Source organism: Sinocyclocheilus grahami, unplaced genomic scaffold (assembly GCF_001515645.1).
Source record: "Sinocyclocheilus grahami isolate Dianchi unplaced genomic scaffold, SAMN03320097.WGS_v1.1 scaffold16.1, whole genome shotgun sequence".
NCBI lineage: Eukaryota > Metazoa > Chordata > Actinopteri > Cypriniformes > Cyprinidae > Sinocyclocheilus > Sinocyclocheilus grahami.
The window spans coordinates 977,686-1,002,967 of record NW_015505195.1 but is presented as its reverse complement, the minus strand read 5'-3'; the positions used below and the strand labels follow the sequence as shown (position 1 = coordinate 1,002,967).

The window sequence follows — 25,282 nt, the reverse complement described above, 5'->3', positions numbered from 1 at the left end:
TGAAGAAAATACTAGTGAATATATATATTCATTCCCAGTGGAAAAATTCCCAGCTAAATGGTTAAATATATGCAAGAAAGAAGAGACCAGTAACAATTTAGTATGCAGATAAATGCAATAAAGTAGACCAATCGCAATTCATCATTCGTATTATGACAATCACGGCAGGTTTGATTTTAAATGGCAGACATTGAAACAATATCAAAAGGAAATTTTAAGACTTCAATCATATATATTTTTAAAACAGTATAGTTTTAATATACTTTAATATTTTTTTATTGTATTTTAAATATAAAAAAATCACACTAAATCACCTAAATATATTACCTAAAAATGATGATAATAATTATAATATATATGTGTGTGTATGTGTATGTGTGTGTGTGTGTGTGTGTGTGTGTGTGTGTGTGTGTGTGTGTGGATAAATTTATACAATTTTGCTGTACATAAATACAAATATTATTGGGGGAAAAAAAGAAGTAAAAAGGAAGGCAAAGGGAAAAAAAATCTCTCTGTCAGTGGAGGAGTTTTGGGCACTGTGATAGACTTGGGGTTGCGGGGTCTTAAGGGGGTTGCATTGTATTTGGAGTTTAGAGGGCGTCCGCAGCCAGAAAATTGAGTTCAGCCATCTTTTCAGAAAGGCTATTGTCGATCTATTGATTTGAATGCCCTTTTCATATCTGCATTCTCCGTTACGTTATTGTTCAGCGGGACAATTAACTTTGCTTGGCTAGTGTTTAGTCTCTGTGTCACTGCCCCCCCATGGCCACCATCTCAGCTGCGTTACAGGAAAAAGGTCAATTACAATTACATTCATGAGACTTGGAGAGATGTGCAAGCTCACTGTTCTGAGAACAGATATTAGACAACCTTCAGATCTTCTCAAATGCTGTGAGCTCTTGTTCTGTGCTAGACACACACACGCTCACACATGTGCTCTCATGTCTTCATCTGTGGATATATGTAAATGATCTCCATAATGAGAGCCTGTAAAGGTTCCAAGTCTGAGAAAAACAGCTTTCAATACTGTTGTTCTGTTCAGCTGCTCCTTTATTGACACGTTTACACTGACAGCTCAAAGTATGAAAATAAACTAATTATGATATAAACTTTTACTAATTAGAATTATACTCTGTTCATACTCTATCAATTCATAGATAAAATACATAAATATATTCTTAAAATGCAAATATATTCAAATATAAGATAAGTATGTGTGTGTGTGTGTGTGTGTGTGTGTGTGTATATAGATAGATTATATATATTAATATTTTTTGGTCTCCATTTTGAACAATAGTGTTTATTATTCTAGATTTCAAAACTGGACATATTTTTGTGGTGTTTTGTCTAAAAAGTGTGATTATGCTCTGTATAAAACAATTGCTACTTTGTTTGATATTTTGTTAAAATTATGCAATGATATTTAGTTACTTAAAACCAATATTAATATATATATTTTTTTTATGTTGATAATGAATTTGTAACTTTTTTCAGCAATAAGTCAGTCAAAGCCTTTTGCATTACAGTGATTTTTTACCACCGTAACACGCACAGTCACTCAAGGTTTATTGCTTTAGTGTATTTTGCATAAGAGCGTTTGGCCTAATGCATAAGAATGTCACATATTCAATGAATCCCTTCTTTTGCTGTGACTGGCCTCAGTGGCCCTCTGATATAAATGTTTAAAACACTTTCTCAGCCTGTTCCACCGCCCTGCCTGAGCAAATGTGTCCCTAAATGCTTCCTTGGCCATTTCTGTGATGGTGTCTGTATGGCATCCAGCAGTAAAACAGGTCTGAGCCTGATGGTCTCTGGACTGGGGCCGTGTGACCAGACACCCTGATGTTTGTGTTTTCGTGTCTGGCCACAGCAACTCTGGGCCAAAGCGGCAACTTGGACAGCTGCACCTCTCAGTGGCCAATACCTGCACCAGTGAGATCTGCCTTTAATGGAGCAGAGGGACCAAGCTTGGCACAGAGAGACAGAGATCAGGGGATAGAGAGGAGAAGATATAGTGCAAAGTACAGCCAGCGAGACTGGGAATGATCATAACCCATTTAAACTTCTCTGTGGACATTTCGTCTTAACATCCAGTTTAGTGACTGAATGATGGAAGGTGGTTAAAAGCGAATACAATGAAACAAATAAATAAATAATGAACAGCGGTTGGTAGAATCCACACAGAGATAGAGAAACCAAAACGTCTGTTCGGCTGCCTCATGCTGTCTATTTTCCAGTTGATTTTTTCCAAATGCACACAAAGGAGCATAGCGAAAGGGCTGTGAGCCTGTTAATGAAGAAAGAATAAGAGCGTTAATGTAGTCTGGAGGAGAGAGAGAGAGATGGTGTGTGCCGCTAGTCTGGCTTGGAAAATATTTGTAAAATATGCATCATTAAACCATTATTTAAAAACATGTCTGGAGCCCAGCCTTGAAGCTTTTCAACAACTAATGCCTGTAGTTAATATCCCCAGCCATGCAAATATCACAATTTCACGCCTTCTTCACATAATCAGCCATGGGTTTTTCTGTTTGCCGTGTGAAAACAAAACGACACGCTAAAGATACTAAATGAAAATGCAATGTGCTGTTTGCTATTAACTTGCATTTCTCTTTTCACGGCTTGCCATTTGTACGTATGCGTGTTTTTGCACGCGAGAAAAGGGAAGATATGTGGGAAAATGTAAATAGCGTTTTATCAGGCTTTCTGCGGAGACAGACTAGACAGCGATGACTGTTTCGTTGTCATCAGGGCCACAGCCATTGACAAGTGCAGCAAATCCATAAGGGGGGAAAAGAGTGAGATTTCAGGTTGGAGGACTTTTTGCTATTTCCTCCAGTGGCAGCTGGTGCTTTTCAAGAGCAGGGAATCACTCATCGATGACAAAAGGTGTACTGGGATCTGTGTTTTTATTTGTTGCTACCGAAAGCTGCTTCACACACTACTAAAAAGCAGTGAAAATACTTAATAAACATAATTAACCAAGCTAAATAACTGCATCTATGTTTCGAAGTTGACCATCAGACACACTGATTTTGCATTTATGTTTCAAAACAATGTCAGTCATTGTTGCAAAGACCCGCACATTTGAGAGCTCAGCCAATCATCATATAAAGAAGGAGGGGTTTGACCTGAGACATTAATATATTGATGGAAACCCCAGGGACTAATGAATTATCATATATTGTTTCTAATGCAAACATCATGATGCCCTTATAGATTTGATATTAGAATGATTTCTGAAGGATCATGTGACACTGAAGACTGGAGTAATGGCTGTTGAAAATTCAGCTTTGCCATCTCAGGAATAAATTACAATTTAAAATAGAAAACAGTTATTTTAAATAGTAATAATATTTCACAGCATTACTGTTTTTACTGTATTTTTTGCTCAAATAAATGCAGCATTGGTTGAGACTTCTTTCAAAAACATTTAAAAATCTTACCAAACCCCAAAGTTTGATTGCAGTTTTACATATTTTAGCATCGAATACCATGTTTCATTCAGAGATGCATCAAATTATGGAAGTAAAGTGTGTTGCAAAAGACAGTTTCACAGCATTACTGTTTTTACTGTATTTTTTGCTCAAATAAATGCAGCATTGGTTGAGACTTCTTTCAAAAACATTTAAAAATCTTACCAAACCCCAAAGTTTGATTGCCGTTTTACATATTTTAGCATCGAATACCATGTTTCATTCAGAGATGCATCAAATTATGGAAGTAAAGTGGGTTGCAAAAGACAGTTCATGTTGACTTTTTAAACAATGGACACTGGTTTGCTGCTAGAGAGTGAATAATAGAGGTGAGTTCAGATAAGGAACCTACACGGTCAGAAAGGGACAAAGAAGCAGTAATTGAGAGAAAGAAACAGGGATTATCCTGTGAGACTTCATCGCACTGAACTACCCCTGCTCTTTCTCTGCTGATTTCTTCCATTCGTTCTCAGCGGCTAGCTTGAGAGGAGACTTGATGTGGTTACCTGGTTACCGCCAGGCCTTGTTTGCAGGGTCACTTCATAAATTCCTTTGCTGGTGAAATGGTGGCATGCGTTGGTGTGTGTCAGCTCAACAAAGAGCAGTTCCCTCTCACGCTCCACCTGCTATTGGATCCACCCACGTACACTCAAACGTTAGCGCACAGTGATGGCCAACTATAGGCCTTGATTTTTACCGCTGTCATATTAGCACACCTAGTAAATCGGGACAAGAAATTAGCTACTCTTGGTAAACATTATGTCACTTCCCATTAGGGCTGAAGAGCTGAGATTGCTTAAGAGAGGATGAGAACCAGGATGACAAGAATTGCTCCTGAAGTGTGATGTCACGCTGTGAGTGTGTGGGGCCGCCTTGTTATCAGATGTTTTATCAAACAGCAAATGAGCAAAATCTGTGTCAGCGCCTATGATGTTGTTATTTATCTCTATCATCTATCTATCTATCTGTTGTTCTATCCATCCATCTTTGAAAACAAGGCCCTGTAAAGCCAACATTCAAAGTTTGTCTTGACAACTTTTTTTAAAAAATAGCAGTCCATTATGAGTAGTATGAATTTCTTTTAAATTCCATTCATTTTAATTTTACTTTCTTACATACAAATTGCAATTGCAATTCTGCATCCTGTCTAATTTATTTCAAATTCAGAAAAGTAACATCATCTTAACTTTACAATGCAGGTGTTCCCAGCAAGCACTGGGTTGTGAGTAATTGCATTTTCCCACAGTTTACTAGGGTCATTTGCGTCGTTGCTTATGTTGATGCTGTTGTCAAGCAACATGTTTTGTGACACCTTGAGTTCATTTTCTACTCAGAATAATTTGTGTTATTGTAGCACAAAAATAATTAGTGCTATTGTGTTTTGTGTGCGCGTTAAGGTTTGTGTGGGTAGCTGGTTCCACTGATTTGTACATATATTTCGTGAGGTTGCGTTGTTTCATGGATTGAATGTTGTACAATCAGCTCTTCACATTAAATGGCCTGTTTAAAGTGTGCTTGAAAGCTAAATCTGTCTTTTACTGTTTTATGTTTTTAGTGCTATTCACATCAGATTTGGAAGGAAAAGTTATTCTGTAAAGATTTTAAATTAGCAGTAGGTTACTTAATTCAATATTATTTTGCAGAGTTAAGTAGATTTTACATAATTATATACCATTGAAATTTTCTTTAAAAAGTAAATTTTCCTTCACAGGGACTGTAGATGTAGCTATACATTTCTTCATTTAGCATTTTACTGTAGAAAACTGTTTTAACTGTCATTTTCATCCCTATGTAATTTTGCTCTATATAAATACTGAATGCTAACAGTTTCAGCCCTCAAATTCCAATCTGAATATATCTATTTGACAAAAGCATAATGATTATATATGGTCATCTTTGCCAGTGAACCCTTTATGACTTCTTTCTGATGTCTTTATCGCACAGATGGATCCAGTAATCAGCTCCAAGCAATCGAATATTCACAGTTTATCGTTTGCGCACAATGAGGACAAATGAAGTGTCCACGCAGCGCGAGTCTAACATTATCCAGGACGATGGGGAAAAGCGCAGTCTAGTCTTTCATATTAATGCAGCCCAGAGATCATATTTGGAGGTTTGGGAGGCGATGCAGATCCTTGACCTGGCTGGATCGATAGCATACGCCCCAGAGAAATCCAGATGAAGCACACCGAACAGGGCCAAAGTATAAGGAATATCTCTGAAGCTCTCGTTTGTTCTTTAAACGGAAGATCAATGTCCCCCCTGCCGCCACTCGGAGAATGCGCAGCAGGACACTGTGCTGGCAATGATACCCCTGTAAATATTTGATGAAGGGATTGAGGAACGGTTATACAATATAGTTGCATCTGCTCGGGCTGTCAGTTTTGAAGTCTGTCTCAGGGCAGTGCCGTGCAGAGCTCCGTTTCGGGGCTAATGTTCATTTCACGCACTATCACTTTTTTTATTGCCCGACTGATGACTTCACAGCTAATCAATTATTCACGAGGCACTAATTAAAGGACAAAATAAAGTAACGTAATTAAGGGCAGTTCAGTTAAACAAGAAGAGATCATTGCCTTGTAAGTCACTGGTCAATAGAAGACGATGCTGCCAACTTTTTCCGTACTCGAAACATGGCGTCTTTTTCCCCAACCATGCGGGAGCCTTTATTTTAAACCGTATTTCTAATGTTCTCTAAATGATCCCTGCTGTCCGCCTTTGTGCTTCACAGATTCTGGCAAAAACGGCAGGTTTGGAGCTTGCCGTCTGGTTCTATACTTAGCCAGTCAGTGCCGATGCTCATGTACACACACGCACCTGGACAAGCGTCTGTCCATCTCCCCGATTGGCACAGGTGCGCTGTTTTGATTGGCTGCGTGGTAATGGCTAATGTGTTCCTGGCTAATGCTGCTGTCACAGCTCCTCATGTCCATCCCTCCCCACCTTCATCACCATCCTCATTCTCTCCCGGGCACCGACCCAAAACATGCCCACCGCCATCATCTCGCCCGACACCCACCCTCTTTCCTATTCTAGTCACAGAGCTCCTACCTCCCTCTCCAACACTCGGCTTCATCATCCACATCATTATGGAGATTATCCCATGTCTTTTATTTAATGGTGGCTAATGTATCACCAATAAAGATGAATGAGGGGAGCTGTGAAGCTCTAATTGGAGGGACATGATGTCTGACTCTGAGCTGCTGATAATGTCGACACTGCCAAACAGTTTATGAGGCGCCATCACCAGTCTAAGTGTGTGTTTAGAGGTGGAGGGGGAACAGACACTTAGTTCAAGTGCTCATTGTTTGATAACTGCGTGTGAGAGAGCGCCGGGCGAAGCTGCGGTGTTATTTGATCTGTTTTCATGAGTTTTGCATGAGAGGTTTTGCTTATGTGCTAAAATTCAAAATGACATGATTGTCTCCCATCAGCTCTTGGCCTGGTCTGTGTATGGGAAATCTTGAGGACATATTTAGCTTTAGTTTTCCATCTAGTTATGTATTATTTTTATTGAAATGCACAGGAACAGGAAATGATGGGGGAAGTACTGTGAGCCACTACAAATAATTATTATCAGTCATTTTGACAAATGTTCTCTCATGCTCTGGTGTTTTCCATCATAAAAACATTGTAGTGTGATTTTTTTTTTTTTTTGTCAAACCCATGACCTTTAGAATTTTTTTCTCTGTGAAGGTGTAAAAAAGTCAATGCAGTCTTGAGATATGGTCACCTGATTTAACGAATAATATCCAATGAATTATTCCACTGGAATAATTCATTCTCTTTCTAGTTTTTCCTCTGAATTCTCACATCTCCTGGTCTGTTTTCAAGAGGTGCTATACAATTTTCTTCACTTACAGTCTATGTTAGTTCCATTTACTGTTTTTTTTTTCTCAAGAAGGAAAATGCTGTCTTTTACTGTCTTTAAAAACTTTCCAAAACTTTCGAAAATGTTAGTTTAATGCAACTTTTTGGTGCTTAACTCTAGGTCACAGGCAAAGTTATTTTGTATCTTTTCAAATGTAAGTTATTTCAAATGAACCTCATAACATAAGTGTTCATGTAAAAGGGATAGTTCACCCAAAAATGTAAATTCTGTCATCATTTCCTTACTCTCATGTCCTTCCAAACCAGTCTTCTGTAAAATACAAATAAGATATTCTGGAAAAATCTTTATTTCTACAATAAAAGTCCATTGGCTTACATTGTATGAACAAACTGTTGAAACATTCTTCAGAATTATTTTGTATTTTGCAGAAAAAAGAAAGTCATCCCAGATTGGAAGAGATGAAAATGAGTAAATGATGACAGAATTTTCATTTTTGGGTAAAATATCCTTCAAATAAAATTCCAGACCTGTTTGCTGGAAAGTTGCTCACAACAGTTTGGAATTCAGTTGCAAAATTCACATTTGATACATTCTGTCCTGAACTCACAGTGCATCAGTTACACCGCTCTGCCCAGCAACACGTCACTGGCCCCAGTCCAGCCCACAGGTCTTCAGCTCAGTCCATTCACTGAGACTGAGATGTTCCTTTTACTGTCCATATAGCTCATGATACAATCACTGTCATTTTGCATATGTGGTGTTTAGCTGAAAACATGGGCAGAAAGTACATTCTGTCTATTGGTCTCATGTATCCTGCAGTCTGTTCTCATCTTTGGTACCGTAAGCACATGTCTTATCCCTGGAGCAAACCTCATCTCTGCACTCTCAGCTCAGGACTTGATGGCAGATCTGACTCAAACAGTGACATAAAATGAAAGGAAATAAATGGAGAGAAAAAAGAAGAAAGGGCAAAGCATCCAAAGTTCTGCATCACTTACTTTTCAATTACGGCAGGCGAAGCAGAACAAATTGTTAGTGCCATTTATTGACTGTGCCTTTCTCGTTATTAAAGTACAAGTGAAGAAATCCGTCCTTTTGTATAACAACCTGCCTGTTTTACAATAACCAAATGTTTCTTCTCCGTTAGATAGCCTTTGTCATATGGAGAGAAACAAGGAACAGAGAATGGCAGGGATAGCAAAACAGCATGCTGGCAGAAACACTGATAGAGTCGGGTGTGATCCTGAAGAATACCTCTTCCCTCACAGCATTCCGCTGAGACCATTGGTGCAGAACAAAAGTAATGGGTGAATGAATCGATTATGGTAATGATTGGCTGCCTGAAATATTTTTCTTATGCTGTATAAGAGGGATATGAGAGATATTGAAAATGCATTAACGGAGATGCAGTACTGGATACCTAGATGGAAAACCATGGTGTGCTGGCAGGCAGGCATGGGCCTTTTTCATCCTTGACTTGTGATCCTTACACTCATGTTGATGTTCCACATAATAGACCACATACTAAACACTGTGAAGAATCTCCAGTGCAACTCAAAGGGCTACAACAATGGGTGCATTCATCCCACAGTATTTCCATCTTGGGTCTGCTGGACTGAATCATATTTCTTAGAGTAGACTTGGATTGGATCTGTTTTGAAATATGCTTTTAATAGCAAGTGGTAATTTAATATATATTACAATATCCAACAACAATTTCTCAAAAATAAATCAGTAAAATAATAAATAAATTATTATTATACTTAAAGTGTATGGCATGGTTCAAAATGCTACTAAATATGATCAGTATTCTGTGACTAAACAGCTCAAAAATGCACATACACAACATCTGATATTACACACAATTTTGAACGTTTACTGACAAAAAATATAAATGCAAACCTGTTTAGAAGTCTCTTTAAGGCCGGGTATACAATGTGAGATTTTCATCAGATTTTGAGCCGAATTCTGACTCGTGCAAAGCTTTTTTTGAGTCGGGCCGAATTTCAGCTTTGCTGTGCGTCTTTTGTCTGTGCATTGTACAGGAGGTAACGAGAGGCAATTAGCCTCTCCCGAGCAGCAATCGGATGATTGGATGAATTTCTGACATGTCTGAAATTTTGATGAAGCGTGAGGGTGTATCGCACAGCTAAAGTGGAACTACGAACCGACTGCCCTAAACTCAGTGATTTTTCCCTCACTGCGTCTGCATGAAAACAGAAACTAAACCATTGCACAACTGGAAGCATTACACTCAGTGGTATACGGGACACCCCCGCAGCCCCCGCGGTGCATGGGGACCCCGCCTCTTTGAAGGGCCCCGTCACAGGACATTCTAAAAGGCATTCACAAACCACAAAGACCGTGCTTTTGCTTTGAAAATCACAAGATGCGGCAGTGAAATTTGGGGAAAAAAACTCTTTTGACTTGATCGCATTCTTAGAATGCTGTGTCATGCTCGAGAAACTGCAAATGCTGCGAGACTCGAGCGCGAAGGTAGTGCAATGGAATGGAAAAGCGTGTGAAAAACTCTTAACGTGGCTTAATAATGTTCTAAAACATCAACCAGGGAAAATCAATGAACTGGTTTAGCTATGCATTAAGACAGTGATATCAAAGATCAAACTACTGAAGAGCCCAGAATATGAACGCAGCGTGCAAAGTTTTACGTTAAGCATTTATCTCCCACTGGAAAAAAATAAAAAAGTAGTAACAATTGTATAGGCTATGTTAAAGAGCTATTTACTTGTTCTTACCCTTAAATTATCGTTTTAATGGTGTAACCTAATATATTTATAATCTTAAATAACATTTTTTAAATAAGATTAATTTAGATGTTACCACATAAAGCACATTTTTAGATTATCTTTACGCTTAACGTGGCTTATGCATTAACACTTTAAAAGACCAAATTCAGTTACCTTGCTGATGCAAACTATGCAGGCAAGCAGATGAACCTAATATAAACTAAACGTTTATAAACTTTGCGTTCATATTCTGTGCTCATCTTCTTCTTGCCTGTTATTATCTGTATTAACAAACTGTAGCCCCTACTGAATTAGGTCCTTAGCGCTGTAGTCCATTATGCAACGTTACGTGTTTTTATTTATGTATTTATTTATCTTATTTATTAACTTTTTTATTTTATTTTTTTTAATGGAAAATTAGTTTTCCCCGCTTGTTGTTTTAAAACATTAATTTGCTTACTACACGACGTGAATTTTGCTTGCATAATTTATTTTCTACAATAAATTAGCGATGCTTGTATAGGCCAAATAAGACTTATTCTGTAGCTTGCACCAATTTTATTGAGCCTATATTGTTAAATAAAATAAGTAGACTGGGGCCTAGATGTTTGTGTATTATTAGCCTATTGAATGATCCTCCTGCTATTGCTAAAATAACAATCAAATCGGAGCAGCGTCACTTTTATTGCCTCCACGGTCAGACTGAATATTTATTCCTGCAGAGATTTCAGTCTGACTAAAAAGCGATATCAAAATCACTACGCATATTTGTAATGTTATTCAATACAGGAACGCCCTTTCACAATTTTGTATCACTCCGCTTGTTCTAGCGGGGTCTGTGTGTTTTTTTAATTATTCACTGAGCTAATCGTAGAGTACGTTAGTTAATATAAGAAGAAACGTCTAGCTTCGCAGTCTCTCTCTCTCTCTCATTTGGATGCACGTCTTGCCGCATTGTTTCTCTCTTATAACCTCATTATTTCTCACTAATAACCTAACTGAAGCAGCACATGCCCTTGATACGAATTCTAAAAGTGACGTATGTTTAACTGTCAACTTGAGCTTTGAATCCGTGGCGGAAGGAAGTAGTTCCGCACAAAAGAGGTTTTTATTAGGCACTCCGTTGTTTCTTGTTTAATTAAACACATGTTCCGTCGAACTGTTGTATAAACGCAATATCACTCTCGTACTTGAGCAATACCGGCTCTGTATCAGCAGCTGTGATTGCCTCTGGCCTAATCACAGCCATGCTGATACAGAGCCAGTATCGCTCTCGTACTCGAGCAATACCGGCTCTATATCAGCAGCTGTGATTGCCTCTGGCCTAATCACAGCCGCTGATATAGAGCCGGTATTGCTCGAGTACGAGAGCGATACCGGCTCGTGCCTCTGGCCTAATCACAGCCATGCTGATACAGAGCCAGTATCGCTCTCGTACTCGAGTGATATTGCTCATATAACATCAAATGCATCAATGCAATAATAATTTTCCACATTCATTACTGTTAAATCAGTTATGTAAATGGGGGAGACGGACTCAGTAGTATATTGCAGCAGGTGCACAATCAATTTTCATACGTCGCATGGCATCACTGCTGGTGGGAGGGGCCCCGTCGCTTTCTTTGCAGGGGGCCTCAGAGATGTGCGGTACGCCACTGACTACACTTTGATAAATTTACAATTATATCACAGTTCTAGTTATTAAATCTTATAAATTTGTCTGTAAAGTAACTTTTTTTGAAAAGTTACTTACTATTGGAAACCTGTTTGATACCAGTCATTACTTTTTAGCAATTTAACAGACTTTTACAACAACAACAACAAAGCCAACTGGGGTGGCACAGGGCTGCCACCCAAAGAAAAAGCATTGCCATCCCATGTGCCACCCCAGATTTATTCCAGGATAAAATATAAATGTAAGCAGTGTACTGAATTTTAGCAGCTGCGCTTTAATGTGAAGACATAAAAAAGATGTAACAGTTACCGCAAAAAATGGAAAGAAAACACAGCTGCTCGCGCTGTAGTCAACTTCATTACTCTTAAAGGGGTCATATGATGCGATTTCAAGTTTTCCTTTCTCTTTCGAGTGTTACAAGCTCTTGGTGCATAAAGAAGATCTGTAAATTTGCAAAGACTAAAGTCTCAAATCCAAAGAGATATTCTTTATCAAAGTTAAGACTCTGCCACACCCCCACATATCTACCTCACTATGTGGAAATATTAGCATAATGCCTCCCAAATGTGCAAGCAAAGAAAGAAGGCGTGGTTTCAGTAACCGCAGTTAGTGTTGAAGCAGCCATGTCAGGGAGACGCTGTGTGTTTCTAGGCGAAAGCAAAAGCACTTTATTTGGCCTTCCAGAAGTAGATGCATTTAGGAATCTTTAAGATGACTTACAACAGAATAGCAATGCATTTTATGGACAACCGTTTCGTGAACCTAGGAGATGAAGTAATTCTGAATTTGCTATGACAATCTGGCGCTTCTGAATCAGCTACTGTTTTGTTATTAGTTTAAGTATTTGCTATTGACTGTTCAAATGCGGAGTTTTGCGCATCGTGTGTGTGTGTGTGCGAGCGAGCGCGATAGAGAGAGTGCGAGAGAGAGCGAGAGAGAGAGAGAGCGCGCGCGCAAGAGAGTGCCAGAGAGACAGAGAGAGAGGACCTACAATAATGTACAGGATTTGAAAAATAATGTGTTTTTTGAACATTAAAGCATGTCAACATATTCTGTTACACCAAATACACAAAATAATTATCTTTAAAAAAGCATCATATGACCCCTTTAAGAACGGCTTCTTTTTGGTGAGTCAGAAACACTAGCACAACCAGTGTAGCCAGGTAGCCCAATTCACAAACAAATGGACTGTTGTTCCATTATTATATACAATATTATATTCCACAACGCTTCTCATCGTTTGTTTTATCCGGGCTCGCTCCACATCATCATGGATAGCCTACATTTGACATCCGACGACAAAAAATTATCCCGATCTAATCTAATCTTAACTAGACTGACATTTTTTAAATAACTTCCTGTTGGCTAATTGACAAGGTCTTTTCTTAGGTGGTCGCTATTGCTTACGTGTTCTGTTTGACCTTTCATTATGCCTACAGACATTCCTACTTAATAAGAAACCACTAAACCTGTGATTTGTATATCATCCAAATAGCCTAATAAACTTTTTACGTATAGAGACATTAGAATGTGTTCAGTGTTTAATAGACAGTGTCTTGGTGCCCTGGATATTGATATTTTGTCGTTTACGGGTCCAAGCACCAAAGGTGAATTTACTCTCTAATGCATTTATGATGCAAATTCTAAACTAACAGCCATTTCAACTGAAAGATGAAGATACTTAATTTTGTCCACTAGAGGGAGCCAGAATCTTACTAGAGGGGCACAGGATAAGGAACCTTTTAATCCCCCCCCAAAAAAAAATTCTATCAGTTGCCATCTCTTTGAATGCAAATAAATGCATAGATTTCGTTCATTTGTATAAGTGTGGTGTACTGACAGTATAGTTTCATATAATCAGTGTACAGTGAAATGTATATCATTAAACATTTAATTTTTAATAGACCCCAATAAAACATATTTTCAAGTTGCCAGAAATGATTCAATATATTGCTATCCATTAAAAATGAAAAGACTATTTTTCAAGATAACATATATTTAAAACATTTCTATAAGACACTTATTTACCATTGTGGTCGAATAATAAAGCAAACATTTAAAATGCCAGCCTTATTAGACATAATTATAAATTATAAAAATGAAAGAGCCTTGAGATAAATAGTTCAGATAAAATTTTGAGCTGCAAATGATATCTTCACATTCATTTGTATTTGACATCCTATGACATGCAATTTGTCTAAATATAAAATGTTGAATATAAGTCCATACTTACACCACATATATTATGATCACATAGCTAATGAGAGTAAACATGTTTATAGGGCTTTTTTCTGACTTGTTTAATCAAACCATCAAACTTTCAGTGAAGATTCAAGTTGGACTTTACTGTAAAAACCACATCATGAGATTCATTTCAGTTAGATTGCTAATCATGCACATGGGCCATTGGTGATTGGACGCTGACTATAGATTAAGTATAGATGATTGATTGATTGTTTGCTTTGGTGTTGCCACCCTTCACAGTCCTCATGCCACCCTAAAAATAATTTTCTAGATCCGCCCCTGATAATAATTATGAAACTCCTTCTGGAATTTAAAGGGGTCATATGATTTTCTTCCATTCATACCCATGTGAATGTAAGCATATGAGTAGGATTTTGTGTATTAAAATTCACGTTTTGTGAACTCTGCCCTACAAATTTGGTTAGTTGAAACAGATTTAATCTAAGCATTAAAGTTTGACCTCATCACTTAATATTACAGGTTTGAACCATCATAGTTTACAGTGGGGAAAGTGGAGTAGATTTTTTTTGTTATTTATAATCTATAGTAATACATTAAAAAAGAGATATATATATACACACACACACACACACATTAAAAAAAAGGCTATGAGCTACAAACTTTGCGAGAAGCTGTTTGGAGAGTCAGGTGTCTATTCATCCATGTGACGTCACAGTGCTGTGGTGTTCATTTTCAATAAATTGAAAAGATCAAAAGATTACTCATGAAAATATATATATATTTTTTTATCTAGCTTGACTACCCTTAGTGTATTTTGTAAGCTGAAAGATTCTCATTAGGTGTGGGAGTTAAAACTTAACTCTGGAGAAAGGTAGATTAATTCGTAGTCATTATATCATTGTGGATGAAAACGTTGAATAGACTTTACAAAAAGTGACTTTAGTCAATATATTGTATTATATTGTAATTTCATATTATTAAATATAAGTATATCCTGCAGTCCACAGCAATCCATTTTGCAATCTACAAGACTATTTTTTGTGCATGTAAAAATGCTAGACTGTCTTTGGCCATTGAATTAATTTTTTTTTATTTTTTTTTAGCATCTCTATAATTAATTGTACTAAATTAGCATGTTAAATTGGCAGCCCTAATAATTTAATGATTTTGATGTTATCGTTACATTTTCCACATTGTTCTGAGCTGCAGGGACTGATAAACCACTCAGATGAAGACTACAATAAAGGCTGCTGAAAGAGGACATAGTGTTCAGAGCGCTCAGGCCTGTGTGGGGGTGCGAAACAGACTGTGGTCTGGAGCGAGCTGGTGGAGCAGGCTGAAGATTAGAAAAGCCAGGGTTCTTTAGGGTCAGACGTGCAGTGCATTGACCGATATTAAAACTCAACAGATACATTAGAGCTTAGTGCGGCCAGCTTACTGAGCTAAAATGACCCGGTTGTCTTGAGGCATGGGAGAGCCATGTTTCAGGCAGCGCTCCAAAGGGAGTGGGGGTCAGGATTTACACTGGACACATTTCAAAACTGTCATTAGAGAGAGGGGAACGTCTGCCGTCAACACTTTCTTAGGATTACACTCATCTTTCTTCTGTTAAATTGTGCTTCACTGAACAGTGAGCAGTGTTTTGCTTTGCTTCATACAGAGCCGATGCACGACAATGGCACACAGACAATCAAAGCAGAGGTGGTGGAGCCGATCAGTGAACCACAGGAGGTGTGTCAAGAGGAAGCAAACACTAGCTCTACCCACTCCCCATCCCCGAGATCCGTCTACACCTTCAATGATGGAAAAGTATGTAATCCTGTGTGTGTTTTTACCGTCTTTTCAATTTTTAGTTTTTCTGATTCTTAAACAACCCATAAAGTCATGATGCCCAATCTCACTTTATTCTAGCCTTTTTAGCAGAAAGCAATATACATACACTAGCCCATACACTTTAAAAGTTTGCAGTCAGTATGTTTTTAGTTGTTTTTGAAAGAAATTAATACTTCTATTCACCAAAGATGCGTTAAGTTGATCAAAAGTGACTTTTTAAAAAGATGTCTCTTTAAAATGCATGCTGTTCTTTTAAACATTCTATTCATTAAAGAGTCAGTTAAAAAAGTTAACATGTTTTCACTATAATAAGCAGCACAGCTGTTTTCAACCTCTTACTGACCCCAAACTTTTGAACGGTGTTATATGTATATATAAACTTGCACCTCTTTGTATTTATTTATTAGATAACGGCGTGTCAATTGTGATGAGACCTTCCAAAGTTATGGTCATCGTTGATATTTACTTGATCGATACAGGCATTATTCACGGCTATCATGACTTGACTTTGGTCATTAGTTCAAAACAGACAGTATTCCAGCCACTCTTGTTGTATAAACAAGACAATTCAGTGGTTCGGATGCTCCTCGTGTTAGCGCAATTCAGTGTTTCTTTTAATGTTTTGCAGTAGTTTGGTTTGTCTAATTGACTAGTGAAATCCCCCCCCCCCATCAGTCTCAAAGGGCCTTTTAACCAGAATACTTGCTGTGATTTTGAGCCCTTTTAGCAGACATCGGGTCCTCGTTTTGCGTTCCTCCGCCTGCCTTGCATGACAGGGGGGAATTTGTGTTACATGCTGAAAGGGTTCTCAGTTCAAGCGTGAAGAACAAAAGCAAATTAGGCCCACATACGCACACATATCCGGCATTAATTATTTGTACCACAGGAATTGCCCTGAGTGACAGGTAGCCGTAGAAAAGCAAATCTCCTCTAAGTTAAGAGCAGCGTAAAGCTTGTCTGCTGGACCAGGGCCTAAAGCACATTAGTTGCATTGGGGAAAAGCTGCTGGATCTGAGTCTGAAGACTGCTCAGGGTGACAAAGCAGAAAGCACAATACCTCAGCTGTTACTCAGCAGCTGCCCATCAATCCACTTGATGGCTTGTTGTGCTGTGTCCTCCACAGTGTGGCTTAAAAGTCAACACTCTCGTCTGGCATCTGTCAAAACACATTACTGCATTTAATGAACCCAGACACCTCGCCACTGAATTTATGTGTGACACGTCTCTCATATGTGGTTGTCGGTACCTAGGTCTCAGAGGGTATGCGGCAGGGTTTTAGTATCGTTGCATACCACAAAACACATAAAAACACCAGGACCTTCACTGGACAGGGTTCCTGCAGTCATGGATAATTTGTCAAAAGTAATTTCTATAATGATTATATATTTTCTAGTTATGCTTTGTGCTAAAATATTTCATCAGATAATTATTGCTCTTGAGTAGTAAAACTTGGCTTGCAAGCATCTATAAAAGGTCATGGATATTCATTGGTCAAAAGTTGTTGTTTTATAATAATAATAGGGATCGTGAAAATTTATTTAGTATTACCTTGATAAAGGCCTTGTGATATAACATATATTTATATATATTTAAAAAATAATCACAGATTTTTTGAACAGTGGAAGGGATGCTGGGAGACCTGTGTGAGGCCCCAAGGTGCCTTCTTTGAAGGGGACTGAGGCGTTATTGTCCTATTTACAATGTTTCTTGTTATCTTGTGTCTTCTTTGATAAATGTCTCTATTTTTCATATTACATGGCTGGATACTTTCCGGACAGCCCTCATATATATATATATATATATATATATATATATATATATATGATCAGCAAGGTTTATGTAAACTTGTAGGCACAACTGTACAACATCCAACGCAAACTGCTGTTAACAAGCTTGAATCTGAATTAACACATAGAATGTTGCATTTCATCCTCCATAAACAGAGCTGTTTTATTTATAGTGAAGGGAAAGCTACCATGTCTCAGACACAAAGCAAAATCTTGTCTATGATAGTTTGTATATTAGGCATATTTGAAGACGAGTGTGTCTCCTGCAGGTGCACTTGGGTGGAGGGATTTGGGTGGAGGAAGAGAAGTGGCACCAGCTACAGCGGACACAGGGAGACTCGAAATTCACCAAAAACCTGGCGGTGATGATCTGGGGCACGGAAACCCTGAAGAACCGCAGCGTGACTGGCGTCGCTACGAAGAAGAAGAAAGATGCCCTGCCCAAACCACCACTCTCACCAAGCAAGCTCAAAATTGTTAGAGGTAAACACAATAACTTTAAAAAATGATTGTTATTAAAATTAAATGAAAGATTAGGTTGGGGTTATATTTCTGGTTTTGCTAATAGAAGTTTTATAATTTGAAGATTTGTTATTGTTGAACGAATTTTAGCTTCCAGAACCAGTAACGATTTCAATATAACAGCAGCAACTAATGTGGTATTTAAATAAGTTAAACTTAAATATTTTTAAAATGCAAACAAAAAAACTAGATGGAAAACAAGATGGGCAAGGAAAACAATTCTGTTTTCTTTGCTAATTTCTAGTCTAATATTTCGTTCCAGAGTGTCTGTATGATCGTGTGTCTCAAGAAACAGCTGACAGCGCGGAGATCACCCAGCGATTATCCAAAGTGAACAAATACATCTGCGAAAAGATCATGGATATCAACAAATCTATTAAGAACGAGGAACGACGAGAGTCCAAGCTTCTCATCCAGCAGACGGTGAAGATGGATAACTTCCCCTACGACGGTCTGTAGGGGGCGATGAAGTTGTCACCATAGCTCATTCTACTCCTCAAGGACTTCTGGTGAACAAGGTGCACGTAATCACCGGCGCTGCCAATTGAGATTTCCACTGATGCCCTCCCAAGACCTCTCTGTCTTTTACTCTCGTAGACCCTGTTTTACAGCCTGTCTTGACAGTTTTACCTCTCTCCGCACTGCCTTAGCATGCTGGTGTGCATTCTGTGAGTGAATGGGGTGGGTTTTTGTAAGCTTTAATGGGGAATCTCGTGGTGGGTAGGATATTATGCCTGATAGACAGGAACGATCCTTTAAATCGTGTGAGAGAAAAATGTGTTTGGCACATCAGCTTGTGTTCTGTGTCAGAACATGTCCTAATGTACTAAAGAGGTTTCCCTTCTGAAAAAGTCTTCTTGTTTCAGGAGGATGTTTGTGAGGTGTCATAAATGCTGGCTTAGTGTCGGAGTCTTAAGGGGGGGGTAGGTCACTTCACAGGGACCATCTGCTAAAGGTACTTTACATAAAGAGTTGCACTTTTAAACAGGGTCACACTCTGCGTCGTCTTAATGAACGATTGATTTAATTAATCAATCTAGGCCTAATTGCTCCTGTTAATTGCTTTCCTGAGATGACTACTGATGGTCTGTTCTTGATTGTTGTTAGGGGTGGAAAGGTCACATGTAGTCAGTAGTGCTAAAACAGTTGTCCTGTAAGATGAATTAGCAGCGTTTCTTTGGAGGCAAGCCACAAAAAGGTGATCAAATTGCTCTTAAAAGTTAGATTTAGATTTCTTATGTTTGCTTTAGGCTATGCCTTCAAATCCTGTTGGGAAATCCCTGTGGTGTAGAAATTGTAATTACGATGATGTGTTTTCAAGTCACTTACACTACTGTTCAAAAGTTTGGAGTCAGTAAGATTTTTTTCCTTTTTTATGTTTTTAAAAGAAAATAAAGTAAAAACGATCAATTTGTGAAATATTATTACAATTTAAAATGACTGTTTTCTATTTTAATACATTTTAAAATGTCTTTTATTCCTGTGATGGCAGAGCTGAATTTTCAGCAGCCATTACTCCAGTCTTCAGTGTCACATGATCCCTGAGAAATCATTCTAATATGCTGATTTGGTTGCTCAAGAAACAATTTCTACTGTTAACAATATTGAAAACAATTGTGAAACTTAATATTTCTATTTAAAATATAAATATTTTTGCTGACAAAGTGTTTATTTCTTTAAAAAAATTAAATTGAACTCTTTTCGAACAAAAATTTTATTTATTTTGAATGCATTGGGTAAAGTTTGGGGCCTGAAGAAAATGCCTCCAGTAATTCAGATACACTTTAAAAATACATTTTGTCTGATTCAACCACATTTTGAAATATACATAAATTCTTATTATTGGAGATGTCTTGTGTACAAAAGCACCAGTTGACAACAATGCAGTAAAAATGACGTAAAGTATCAAATAAGATTCTTGTAAACAACAAGAGCACATCCAATTTGATTTCAGTGTACTTGATGGACTAGCCATGGGACAGGAGTTATTGTATTATCGGGTCTGCAGAGATGGAGACCACCTAAGACCTTTTACCAGCCGTAAATTGCACTTGGGACGGAGGGTAAGTGGAAATCAGAGCTGGGCTGCAGGGCCTTTTTCCAGCTGGCAATCATTGGGAACTGTGTTCTCCGTTTTATAGCAAGCCGTGATTGTAATATGAGCTGATATTGCGTTAACTGCACTTTGGTGTGAGTGTGGAGAGATGCCAGGCGCCATGTGTGGATGTGGGGTAAAACTGTCAGCAGTGCTCGGGAGTTCCACATTAGCCTCATCCTTCTGGTTTTACCAAAAGCAGGGTCTCAACTTCAGCCCACCTGTACAGGGTGCACTCATTAGGGGAGGAAATAAGATATCGTGACAACTTAAAATGAGCCATGCCATCCACACTTTAGTCCTTTGCCGTCTTTATTTTCATCACAAACCGTTTAGAAATAAAGACCCTCTTGCAGATTTGGGTTCTTGACTGTGATGCCATATCGCTTACTGTGAATTAACCACAGATCTGCCTCGCAAAAGCCTCCCTACTTCTTATGTTCTCTCTTTTTTTTAAAAATCAAGTACATTTATTAGTGGGGAGAAAATTTTAGTGTACATTTGGAATATATTCTCATGTTTATGAACATTTCATCGTTTGCATCCAGGCTGCACCTTATCTCACTAAGCTTCTGGTTCATAACCGAGTCAGACAATGTTGTAATTCTGTCTTTATCTTTGCTGGTTCATATATAGTTTATTATCATTTCTACTTCTACAGTGTATATGTGACGTTTCGATATTAACGTAGATCCTGGGTACTCATATTTCTAAAAGAATGCAGGGCTCTTCACGAATACATCATCTCTAATGACAGAAACCCATATCTTAAATTGATACTATCATGGATTTTTTTTCAGTCATTTATGGACTATCATTTCATTTGGAGTCATTTCCGTCGAGAGGCAGCCGTCGCCCGCCTTTCCGTTCCGAGGAAGTCATTGTCCATCTTTGACAGCGTAGCACTTTAATCCTAAGGAGAAAAAACAAAGTATAAAAATCCATCAATGTTGGCTTCTTTGTTGTGATTTACCCAAGCCAATTTAAAAAAAAGAAGTCAACAAACATTTAACAATGCTTGTGAAAAGACATTCACAAAACCTGAATCAGCTATCAGTTTTCTGCCACTCAATAGCAGTTTAGCAGCCATTTGTTTCTCATTCTCTCGAGCATGTGAAAGCGATTCCTTTTTTTCTTTCTTACAGCGACGTACCTCCAATATGGCAAGGCAATTACGAGAGAGGACAGATTGTAATAAGGTTCTTTTGTTCCACTGAAAGTCTCTTCTTTTTTTTTTTCTGTAGATATTTCCTGTATTGTTTGATATGTATTGCCACCCTTATTGAATATTTGATGTTCCATAATGAGCGTACATACTGTGTGGGTATACTGGAAAATGACAGTTTTAGGTGTGCAGAGGTTGAATAATAGCAAAACTTTATCAGCGGTCCATGTGGTCATACTTTTTATGTGGAGATTTACTAGTGGAATCATTGCCTTGAAAAAGACTACAGCGTTATGTATTGCTCTTTTGTTTAGTTTTGTTGTTGTTTTGCCTCGCAGCTGCTCCGAGACTAAATTCGGGCACGGGGCTGTTGAGATCTGAGGAAAATTAAAAGTTTCTACAGTTGTGAGATCAAACCAGTGAATCCCATCAGGGAAAATCTGACTTTTAAATACAATCATGTACAGTATTTATAGGCTAAAAGGCTACTAAAGCGAAGCAGTAGCCTCGCAGAGGCTGTGTTTTTCTCTTCTGGGAGACTGTGGTGAGGCTGGTGCCTATGCTTTCAGTGGCTGTGTAATAGCGGTGCTTAGCTTTGAGCTGGTCTCTGCCTGTGGAAAACGGCAAGTCTGGTGCAAAGCGCATGAGGGATCAACATATCATCTCAGTTGTTCTCTGCGTATTGTCCAAGAGATGTTTTGTTGTGTCAAATGAGTTTCGTCCAGTCTGAATGTGTGTTGGGGGTTTGTGTCGTTCTGTTGAAAATAAGCCAAAGTGGAATCTCTGCAACAGACAGTTTTTGATATAAGTCTTATAAGTATGAACCTGCACAAAAACAGCCCCTGCTAAGGTTGTCCACAGTTATCTAAGCTAAACCAACAGGAAAGAAACAGCCAGAATATATTTTTACTGATTTTACAAGGTGTTGCTGTGCTGTCGACATCTTCATTGTCTGATTTGTTGTTTTCTGTTCTGTATCAAAAGAGAATTAAGCTTTAGATAATGGATATGGCTATTTTGTTCAGATTGAAAAATCCTTTTTTTTTTTTCTTTCCTTTTTTCTTCATGATGCCAAAAAAGTAGTGTGCGGACGTTCTTGGGGGAGAAAAAAAGTTAGTATTGCTTCGGTCTGCTTCACTAACCTACATTCTGAGGTTGTCAATCAAATGCTGAGGACCTGCCCACATGCCACTGCAATTCCAAAAACTGCCCAGTATTCCGCTATAGCAAGAACGGCAACTTCCTGTTGCTGTTTCACTTTTTTCATGGTCACCGTTACAATAAAGAACCCTACTCAGAGTCAGTCTTATTTAACAAACTCTTCTCAGCTCTACTAGTGAAAGAAATGTATTTTTGATACAACACAAGTTCAGGTTATTCTTAGTCTGAAAACAAGCATGTAGAGTCACAGTCCTACCTCATTGCTGCTCAGTGTCTGTGTTCCTAAGGCAGTCTCGTCACCCTCGTACCTCGTTCAGATATATATGTGTGTGTATATATATATCAGTCTGTATGGTATAGATTCATTTCGGATATTGTATTTTACTCTCTTTAACAACTGTGTTAATGTTTCTGTGGCAGTAGATAGTGTTTCCTTGCAGTAATTACATTTTTATCCCATTTATGGTGCTACAGCAGGCATGGGTTGTCTAATCTGTGTTATTTACCTCAGATGGTGCTAATTTTTCTACTTTTCTGGAGGTCGTTCCGCTTCGCATGAATAAAACCTAGCAGCAGGAATTTGGGGATAAAAATAAAGCATCAGATAAAATCTTAGGAATTGTATCCGGCATGTCGTAAAAATTTAGTTTTTCATATTTCGAATAAGACATACCTCTCTAACAAATTACCTCACATACTCTGTTCCAAATTAACAGACTATTAAAACCGTGCACGCAGGATCTATCCGTGGCCATATAACCTTGTCTTTATTGTACAATACAAACCTAATGCTGGAGTAAGAAACCTGATAATCCAAACCATCTACCTAAATATTACTGGGCAGTAGACTCTCACAATGTGGTCCTCAGCAGTTAATGTGAAAGTCAATCCCACTGTAGAATACAGTGCAACTAACATGGTAGTCTTACTTTTGGTGGTGATGATATTTTGCAGTATGTTAACTGTAGAGGGTTTTCTTAACTTACCAAAGTGGTTCCCTCTCAAAGAAACTCTTTTTTTGTTGTCGTTAAGAACTGTTTGGGAACGAAGTCTCCAATTTGCGTTTCAGTCCAGCGAAAACTGTCTCAGAAATATGGGTGCGTTGAGCGACTGCCACTCAGCGGAACGTAAATTAGTCCATCCACAAAAATACAGTCAGTCGTGGGTATCTGTGACATTTTTTATTAATACAGACAGTTGATTCATTTAGAGCATGTAACATGACAACTGAAGGCAAACGGTGTGATTTTGTTTGCGAACGCTTTCCTGTAAAGACGTTTTTGATAGTTCTGCGTCATGTGAAGCAAATATGTCATGGGCTTCATGAACTGACCTCAAGACCAGACAGTGAGTTCGGAAATTGATCGTATTGCATTTAAATCGGAACATTTTGCATTTTCATTTAAGTTTTTGTGTCTTTATCATGTCTGTCATCTCTTCATTCTTGCTGCTGAATAAATATCTAGAAACCTATATATATGTGTATATATATGTATGTATTAATATTTTTTGGGAAATTCATTGATGGAGAATGCCGGATGAAATAACTGTGAACATGCTCTCTTTCAGGTCTGCGTTTGTGGGTATTTTCTTTTGATATGGTCACATACTGGTTAGCATTGATTTTACCGCGGCGTCAGGGGGATCTTCCTTCTCACATCAGTCCCTGTTCCCCATACGTTAGGTCTGCTTTACTTGCACACAGATCAAGCCCAAGCCTGGACTAAAAGAACTCTGTGGAGAATTTTTATTCATACTGTGTTTTTAGGCTGAACCCGGATTAATTTCAGCTAAACTTGGCCTCGCTGCACCTTGAGTCTGACTCTACGGGGACTCAAACAGAGAACAAGGATAGAAAGACAGTGGAAAGCGAAATCAAATGTTTCCACGTGAGCCAGTTGCACTCCTCACCTGTGCACAGCTGGTTTTGCCGGTTAACATCAGTCGTGTGTGTGTGTGTGTGTGTGTGCGTGCGTGCGTGTGTGCTGCAGTCTGAGTACTCTTGTTCAATGTACAGATCAACAGAATAAATTCAGAGTTTTATTCTACAAACAAACCCTCTCAGTGTGAGCTGTTTTCTTTTTCACAAAAAAAAAAAATAATAATCTTGAGTTGATACCATTACCTGGACATGTTTTAAGTTTAAAAATAAATAAATCTGTCCGACCTCAAACATTTGAATGGTTATATTTATATATTATGGCTAGAGATGGATGGATGGATGGATGGATGGATGGATAGATTCACTAAGGCTGCATTTATGTGATCCAAAATACAATTAAATAAATAATACAAAACAATATCGTCACAGTCCTTGATAAATTCTAATATGCTGAAACATTATTATGAATGTTGAAAACAATTTTGATGCTTAATTTTGAGAACTTTTTTTATGGTATTCCTATATATACTTATATATATATATATATATATATATATATATATATATGAATGAAGTTTAAAAGAACATTTTGAAATAGAAATCTTTTGTAACAAATGTCTTTACTCACTTTTGATCAGTTTAATGCATCCTTACTGAATATAAGTATTAATTATATATATTAATATATATATTCCCCTCATATAAATAACATATAAAACAATGTAATACATAATCTGAAACCAAAAAGGCATAGAATGTTAATTCACTGTATATTCATACGTATTCTCAGCATATCTGTCTATTCACACTATAGTTCAACATCACGCAGCACTGCTTACTACCTATATGAGGTGTATAATGTGAATTCTAGAAGATCAGCCAGCCCCATCCTGTGTCCTTGA

The 25,282-nt window shown here is 37.9% G+C and overlaps 1 protein-coding gene and 1 long non-coding RNA gene across 2 annotated transcripts in view; one reads left to right on the top strand and one right to left on the bottom strand.

Moving 5' to 3' along the window:
* LOC107603290 (uncharacterized) lies at positions 1 to 24,551 on the bottom strand. Its single transcript, XR_001611113.1, has 3 exons — positions 19,889 to 24,551; positions 10,736 to 10,744; positions 1 to 11 (listed from the first exon to the last, which is right to left on the bottom strand). It is a non-coding gene; the product is annotated as an uncharacterized lncRNA (long non-coding RNA).
* Positions 1 to 25,282, top strand: part of LOC107603279 (cytosolic carboxypeptidase 6-like) — a 409,489-nt gene that overhangs the window by 313,652 nt on the left and 70,555 nt on the right. The window lies entirely within an intron of this gene.